The sequence below is a fragment of the Vespa mandarinia genome, chromosome 19 (genome assembly GCF_050613455.1).
Source record: "Vespa mandarinia isolate Hongniang chromosome 19, ASM5061345v1, whole genome shotgun sequence".
NCBI classification, from domain to species: domain Eukaryota; kingdom Metazoa; phylum Arthropoda; class Insecta; order Hymenoptera; family Vespidae; genus Vespa; species Vespa mandarinia.
Window position 1 is genome coordinate 4,152,599 of NC_140828.1, and position 9,266 is coordinate 4,161,864.

A 9,266-nucleotide genomic window follows, 5' to 3' on the forward strand; every position below is an offset into this window, starting at 1 on the left:
CACTTAATAAATGGATTACGCATACCATGGAGAACTATCGCGACTGAATACAGAGATATTCAGCTCCATGGATTTTGCGACGCGAGCGAAAGGGCATATAGTGCATTTTTATATCCGATCATCGACGGCGGACGGAAGGTTACAAGTGTCCCTTACGAGTAGCACCAAATAAAGCCTTAACCATGCCGAAACTCGAGTTGAACGCCGCGCTTTTACTCGCACGATTGCACAAAGTAGTGCAAAAGGCATTGCCAATCATGCACATTACAAAAAGTATCTTCTGGTTGGACTCGACCATCTGTCTGTCCTGGATTGATACCTCTCTTCATGTGCCTAAAACCTTCGTGATAAACAGATTTGTAGAAATTAAAAGCATAGAAGTGGCGCCAAATGGGTCTATATAGTGCAGGCAACAAGGACGAGATGGGAGATATTTTTCCGTGCAAATCGACTGCCATTGCTAGTCCAGTGTGAAACGTGCATCTAAAATCGCTCTCGTAGTTGCGCCCATACGACGCAATACAAAACAAATAGTATTATTTCATTGTTTGGACATTAAAAGAAATGATAAGATTCAAAGAAATTACCGCTTTCAATCAGGAAGAATAGAAGAAAGCTTACGATTTTTTATCACGAGTACCTTCTGCCTGAAATCGTTTATTCCTGTAAAGCTCGTATTTTTCCAACGCGTATTTTAAAAATATAATGTACTTATAAAAGTTTATCCTAGATATCCAAATAGTAACATGTTACCATTGATTTTTCTATAAAAAGGTAGAATGTATATAATCTACATAATATTTAAATATGTTTTTATTACTATTATTATGTTACATTGTTATTTGTTGTAGTAATAATAGTAATACTTGTAGTACAGAATGAATTAGTCCTATCGGGGTAAACCATTTAAGAAAAGCACTAAGAGTTTTACCTCATAAGTAGTGTGGAAATGAACTCATATTTTGATTTCTGTAATAATATTTAATATTTAAATATTCATTAATTATTATTTACATAATATTGGATAAAATCTTGTTTTTATATCGTAAATTTATATACTACTTATTACAAGTATTATTCTAATTATATTTATTATTATTTATGTATTTATCGTAAAATAGATACGGGTCATGTCTAGTACGAACCTATCAAAGAAGAATATTTATATGTATCATATCAATCGTCGAAGTACTTTGAACGAAAAATGATGAAAAAAAATTCTCTCTCTGTGTGTTTGCAAAAATGTACATTATGAATTCTTAAGACCTCATTCAAAAGATATAGTTTTTTTACATGAAATTTTCATGTACGATTTTGGAAAAACGTCATCTTCTATGTAAAAATCATCTAGAAAAAAATAATTTGCAAAAGTAATTTTCACGCATATAGAAACTTGTTTTGAAAATCGGAAACGAGAATATCGTGTAGAAAATCTTCATCTTTCGAACGAGTTATTAATCATTACAATCAAACAGAAATTGCAATCAGAATTTATGGTGTAAACCATTGCAACATGGGGCATAGATTTCATACAGATATGCTTGTTTCACCATCCTATATCGTGAAAATAACGTATATGAATCACATCTAATTTTAATTCATCATGTTACTTCGAGAAATCAAGCAATAGCGTTTTAAAAAATTATATTTTTTAAACAAATATATAATATCACCAATTAATTATAATCAATGAAAATTATTATTTTATATAATGAAATGTTTATATAACGAATACGTTTCTGTAGTCCTCTCACGTGTTACTTCTTTTAGACCATTTTGGGTACAGTCTGCTATTTCTGATTTGACCATACATATTCTGTTGTTATTCCAAAATATTTTATTTGATTATATATATATATACACAATAACTATTTAATTATAATATATATTTAGAAATTCATTATTATTTCTATCGAATCCGCATAATGATATTTACAATAAATAATGTTATCACCAATTTATTATTATAACGCATTGTTTTAAACAGTAAGAGCAATATGATCAGATAAATGAAAGAAGGACGAAGAACTGCAATACTTTTTACAACATGATGTAAATATATATATATATATATTATCTTCTAAATAATGTTATTACCAGTTTATTATTATAACGCATTGTTTCAGGCAGATGCAAAAAATGATACACGTAACCTTTATCAAGGATGAAGAGTCCCAATGTCTATCTACAAATCGCATGTTTCGTTTCTTTTACGGAATACGTATTCCGTAATCCTTTATACTAATTGTTCTGTAAAAATTAGGCAACAAACATTGATGTTTCATTATTAGTTTTGCGCACCGTATTTATTACACAAACGTACATACCGATTCGATGATTTGGGAGAAATGTCGGTTTTTTTAATGTGCATTTTGTTCTTTTTTTTGCATTATCACTGAAGTCATACATCTTGAACGATATTGGACGAACAACTTTGTGTTCAATCGTTTCTTGCCATTATCTAGTAATTTTCAAGAATAATTTTCACACAAATACATGAAAGCCTGTTTTCTTAATTTCGCGATACAGTATATGAATTGTTTGCAAATGCTTCTGAGGAGTACGAAGAATTGCTTGTACCAAATAGATTACAATGACATATAGGGCTAAGATGTAGTCCTATATCGTGGAAATATTGTAAAAAAATATTATTAACGCACCGTCTCATGTTTTTGGCCATCATGCCACGTGCGTGATTAGAGAATATTTTTGCAACGGAAATTAATTTACATTACGTGACTCATTAGTAGTATAAATTCGGATAGAGTACATAAATTATCAAATAAAAAATCTGAGCATATATTAATACATAACATATGAATATTTGTAAATATCTTTTTATAAGTAAATTTTTAAACATCTGTTTATATATCTTGTAATAATATTGTAAATATTTTTGTATTTATTGTATATAATCAAACTAACGTAGGTTGTCCATCTATATAGATTTGATTCTATAGTCTTAAAACTAACAGAAAATTTGTCGCTTCGGCAGGAAAACTTATATTTTACAAAATAAAATAAATATACCTATTAATTTCTTCAAAATAATGTAGTGCAATAACTAGTTTATTATTATATGTATTTGATAATAATAGCAATATGAGGGAAAACAAAGAATTGCAATACTTTTTGCAAGTAGATATAAGTGTATCAATCAGCTCATTCTAAATAATATTTTCACCAGTTTATTATTATAACGCATTATTTTTGAGAAGAAGAACAATATGATAGAATTAACGAAGTATGAATCATTATTATTATTTGAATTGAAGCTATTGTCTGTGACGTTGACTAGATTTAACGTAAACCTATTTGTTCTTTGTCAATAAAATGAATAATTTTGAATATATTTGCATTATTATTTGCAGTTATTGTACATATGAATTACTCACTTGCCAAATCGATTAACTCCATAAAACAAAAACTGGAGAAATATGGTGAAATAATATAAATTTCTTTTTAAAATTTTCTTTAAAGTATAAATTTAAATAAACATTGTAAAGTGTATAAATGCAAATGTAGCTTTCATTTAACAACGTATAAAGTGAATAAGATAGAGTTCTTAGAATAATCATTAAAAATAAATAACTTTTTATTTCAGTAATAACAGTATTAAATAAAGGAAATTAAAGAAATTTATTATGGATATAAAAAGTGAAGACTGCATCAAGTGCTTTAATACATAAATTTGAAAACATCCAAGAAGTGGAGTTAATCGAATTGGCTCGTATATATATTATATAGATTAAGTTTATATTGTGTCAATGTATTATAATAAGATTTTTTCAATTTGATCCTGCACTTTCATCAAACATTTTGTTCATCGCTCTTTTTTTTTAATAATATTACCTCTTAACTTGTCAATCGTTTGCAATTTGTTAGCATAGATTTAATATAGCTTCATAAAAAATAGCCAAATTACATGATCTTGGTTACCAAATAATGTAATCACTTCGCAAAATAAGGAATTCTTTAAATTTTTCAGCCAGTAAGTCATTTGACGAGTGATGAGAGGTCAATATCACTCGTGCTATTGATGAAATTGAGTCCTATTTGTACGAGAATGTAATCAAAAATTAAAGAATCATAAAAGAATGCACGTGATCATACAGAGCCAAGGTAGTCACTTGACCGTTATTATTTTTCATATATAATGGTATCAGCTGAATGTATTTTAAAATGAAGTAAAAAATATTACAATATCACAAATATAATTTGCTTTATTATAATTTAACCCTTATCACTCCAAGTCTGTTTATCAGGCATCACATTGACTATTTTATTCCTTATTAATTTTACTTTTCGACCACTCAATTGTGTCTCTAAATTCCGTATACTCTTTATTCGCATCTTAGTTAATTTTTTTTTTATTTTATTCTAAACGCATCCATTTCACTTTAATGACAGAAAAGAAAAAAATTATTTGCTGTTAATTTGGGAAGATAAGCGAATTATAATCATAGAAAAAGTTTCAAAATCAAATATGATTATTAATTATTATCAAAATTATATTTTTTTTGGAAATGTATAAAGATTGTTTTAAAATGATTTGAAGATTATTACTTGCATGTTATGGTCGCATTTAAAGTAAGATATTCCAAACTTAATACGCAAGCATATATAAAATTTAAGTTAGAGTTGCCGATCGTTAATTGCACTAAATAATCGGAGTGATCATAGTTAAAGTTTGTTCTAAGTTCTTAATGAAAAAAACTATTTTAAATTACTACCTTTCTAATAGCATCTGATTACTTTGCATAAAATAATGCTATCTTTAATTAATTTCCCTATTTTATAATATATATATTGTAAAATTTCGTAATATTTACAATATAATATATTGTAAAATCCCTGTATTACCATTTTTAAATATAAGTTATTAGAAGTGATTATACAGGATTTTAGATATAAAGATTTTAAATATAAATTATAGAACATTGTTTATTATTTATAAAATATAAACTGTATTTACGCAAAAAAAATCATCAAAGCATAATTTTATACCTTTTACATTTTATAAATAAATCAAGATAAATATAAAATTCTACACAATACTTATATTGCCTATTTACACAATATAAATATAATAATAATATAAAAGATATAAATTAATTTTAATTGTCCAATTCTAATCGTTAATTTTCATTTTGAGCAGTTTCACTAGAAATTTTTTGCTTTATCCACGCTTTCACTAATGCCAAGAAGTTAAGATTTGCTCTTTGGTATTCTTCTTCTGGGAATACGAAGTCGAATACTTTTTCCCGAAGCCGAATATCTTCTATTTAATACAGATTATTTTTAATATAAATTAAGAATACTTCTTTTTAATTTAAATTCCTCCAAAACTATTTAATGTTATTGTACTATTTAATGTATGTTATAAAAATTATATACTCCATCCTCTTCAACCATTCGTCTTCTTCGTTTAATTCTTCTAGGCATTTTGACAATAATTTTAATCTAACTCTTTTTATCTCCTTCCTCATTTTCGAAATCTCTCCATGCTCCCAAAAGTAATATTCTCCTTTCTTTGTCCTTTCTTTCGTTTGCAAATAATGCACAATACCCACGTTCAAAAATTCTACGAGCTAAGGTAACATTATCACCATCATCTTCCGATGGAGAATTAACTAATTCAAATTTAGCATAATCCAAACGTGTATTATAATGTAAAAATATTTATAAATTGAGTTTAATATATATATATATATATATATATATATATATATATATTATTTTATATATATATATATATATATATATATATATATATATAAAATAATATATATATATATAAAATAATATATATATATATATATATATATATATATATATATATTATTTTATATATATATATATATATATATATATATATATTTCAAAATCTATATATGACTTCCATAAAAGTTCAGGCATATGCAAACTAAATAATAAAAATAATAAAAATATTAAACATGTTTTTGATAAAAAATAAAAATAAAAGAAAAAGCTTTAATTACATTCAGTAGTAATTTATAAAAATATAACTTCGACACTTAATCGACAATAATCGCCTACGACACAGCTAATTCATAAATAGCTCTAGGACGGTCAAAGTCTCCTAATAAAGTTTCTAATTCTACGAACTATATAGACATTATGACAATTAAATAAATATAAGTACAATAAAGCATAAGATAAATGTAACTATAAGAAAAGTAGTTTACTTTTATTCACATTGTACAGTTTTGAAGTACAAATTCAAATAATTTTTCATACAGAATCCTGCATCTGTCAAATTTCCTAGATTGTACTTCTAAATTATTGTAACAACGGAATAATTTGTATTTGGAATACACATCCAATACCATACCTTGAAATAAATGAAATTAAATATTTAAAAATACAACAATTTAATACTTATAAATAATAAAAAAATTATTATAATAATAGCATACTAATGTTTTTTTCGCAACAGTCAAATTTTTTTGTTGTATTTCGAAATATGCATAACATAGCCATATCTTAAAAAATGTGAAATGTTTATGTAGAATAAGATCTAAACAGATTCTAAAAAATAAAAAAATATTATAAAATTTTATCTTTATATGCAACAATAAAGTATTATAAAGCTATCTCTTTATATATAACAATAATTTTATACAAGATAAACTGTACCTGTAAATTTGACGACATCTATCTATAACTTCCGTGTCAATTTCTTCATACAAAGCATAATTTATATACACATAGATATATCGTTTCCATGCTCCTATAAAAAATTTATTTAATGAAAAGGAACTTCAATTTGACTTCAAAATTGTTAAAATATAAATATTCATTACCTTAGTAGAAGGGACATTTGCTATAGCTCGTTCATACGCTCTTACAACATTATGATTTTCTTTAGATTTTACTAATCTCAGATAGTCAAACCGTGCATCATAGTTAGAAGAATTTTCCTTGACTTCTTGCTCATATTGATATTTTCTTTTGCTAATTATTACATCTTCAATGCATATTTAAAAATGTTATGAAATTTGTGTTATTTTTTTTATAAATTTATACAAATCCATATTAATACTTAAAACTTTTAAATTTATATTTCGTATTAAATAAATCTTAATCTTTATAGTATGAATTACTTACAAAATCACCATATTTCTTTTCGTGTATGATATATGCATTATATATTTCTTTTGTTCTTTCTTTTGAAATATTGTCTAAAGCATACTTAGAAATTATTTTTGCTCTATCATGCTATCAGAGAAATATTAAAATTATACTTATTATAACAGAGATACTGAATATATTGTTATCTTAAAATAATACTTAAAAATCTTGCAAATGCTATAAATAGCTTTTCATCTAAGTTCTCATCTCCGAAAAAGTTTATAAAATGTTCATAAACTTTGAGTCCTACATTTATTACAAAACTATAAATCTCCCTATACAATTATATATCTCTACCTAGCTCTTTGTTTTTCTTTATATCGTAATTCAAATTTAATATATGTTTGCCATGTCTGTTAGTCAGGTCCCCATTCTATCCATCGCTCAAAAACTTGACGTGTTTCTATAATAAATCTCTATAAAATCAAGATAGATAATAAAAAATAATCCCTAATTTTATATCAAATCTTACCAGTAATATTTTCTAACATTTCTTCTATATATGTGTATTTGTATCAAAATTGATTTATTCTAGGTAAAATTGTGACTGCACGACCTAATAAATTTCTGGCATAACTTATTTACTTATTGCGCATTTCTATTTCAATATAATATAGCCATAATGTAATGTTTTTATGATCAACATCTAACGCACGTTCATATACAGATTTCAAATAAATTGAACATATAAAACCTTGAAATATTTCTAATACAACTAAAACTATAAAATGTACTATTTTTTGTATTTAAAGTACCTTGCTCTCTGGATTGTTTCTAACTTTCTTCCCATCGGGCATATTTCATCAGATACGTTATAACCATCTGATTCTTACACATATAGTCGTCATAGATATTTCATTTTCCATATTGATAATTAGCCAATTTATGGGGATTTTATATTTTCTGCTTAGGTGGCGAAAAGGGAATACTTACAAATGAATTGTTCTCTATGTAAAATTATAGATAGGTTTAACATTATTGCATAAAGATTTTTTTCTTTGTTTCTCTTAATAACTGTTTTGCTATGATTTAAATTTTCTCGGGTGCTTTGTTATTCACCTAAAAAAAATTTTAATTGTGAATAAATATTACAATTATAAGTTGTTTATGCTATAATTTATAATTATAAAATAAAATATGATAATGTATAATAATCATTTTACCTTAGCAACTTTGGATATTTTTTGTGACTTTTCCGTGACGATGGTTAATCGTTATTCTAACCAAATAAACACAGCTTTGTCTACGCTCACGTGAAAACATTCTCGCAACTAGTTCGTTCTACGCCGTACATATCGCATATGATCTTTTAATCTTTTAGCTACTAAATGTCATTATAATGACTTTCGCATGTTATCTTTTTAAAAGATACGCCACTATAGTGGCATTCGCGCAAGTCATTTTTTCGAAGGATAAGAAGTCACTATAATTACATTCATGGATATCATATTAACTTATTGTGTACTTTTTGAATTCTTTACATAAAAATGTATAAGTAAATTATTCATGTACAGCCCTATTCCGATCTAATGTTCGATCTAATAATAAGAAATGTCTACTATAGTTTAAGCGCCGAAACTTTGCACATAAAATAACAATAGTAGTATTTTTATTTAGCTTTGTTCAATATACAATAGGTATAATCAGACTGTGACTTTCAGTAGCTACGGCTGTGACTTCAAGAAGAGTCCGAGAAAGAATAAATGTCTTCTTTTGTGTTCCCGGGATTTTTTTCGTTTACTTTGTTTTCGGCGTCTTTGCTGTTTGGTTAGTTTCCTACGTGTTCTCACTTTGTTTGGTTAGTTTCCTACGTGTGTGTGTAGTGGCGCTAAGGCGTGTTAGTGTATTGCCGAAAAACGGGTTACATTCGCAACAAAATCGCCATAATTGTGATTATTGCGCCAAAGCATTGGGTCATTGTTACAACGTCATTGTTATTTTTATAAAATAAAATAAATTACAAATTAACCTTTGGTATTACCAATACTTAAACTATTAGTTGAATTTAACGTTAACTACCTTTTGCACTAAGTGTGTGTGATCTTAGCGATAGGTATGGGCAAAATATGAACTAGGAAACAAGCAACGGTATCTGTCGCCATCGTGCATCT

At 26.3% G+C, this 9,266-nt stretch overlaps 1 pseudogene; it reads right to left on the reverse strand.

The window, feature by feature from the left end:
- Nucleotides 1-5,117: 5,117 nt before the first annotated feature.
- Nucleotides 5,118-8,603, reverse strand: LOC118450823 (crooked neck-like protein 1; annotated as a pseudogene).
- Nucleotides 8,604-9,266: the final 663 nt, after the last annotated feature.